Below are 336 nucleotides of genomic sequence, written 5' to 3' on the forward strand. Positions count from 1 at the left end.
CACCTTGGAGTAACTGGTTAACATCTTTCTCTTCTCTCCCACACTAACATCTCCTCTGTTTCATAGGTAACATTTTTCCTCTTAAAACCAGTGTATGTACAGATACAATTTCTCTCAACACTTAAAAATAGTATTTTATCTTTGAGTCTATTGATTCAGTTTTAGAACAAAACCAGGTGTTTTGTCCCCCAAAACTTTTCCAATCTAATAGTGTCCTAAAAAAACCCACATGGGTTCTATTACTTTGCATCTGAAGCGCCTGTTTTAATAATAAGCAGCAAAAGCTACAAATAATGCACTGATGAATTAAAATGTATTATTTTTATTTTTTATTTA

The sequence above is a fragment of the Nestor notabilis genome, unplaced genomic scaffold, assembly GCF_000696875.1.
Source record: "Nestor notabilis isolate BGI_N333 unplaced genomic scaffold, ASM69687v1 scaffold6446, whole genome shotgun sequence".
NCBI lineage: Eukaryota > Metazoa > Chordata > Aves > Psittaciformes > Psittacidae > Nestor > Nestor notabilis.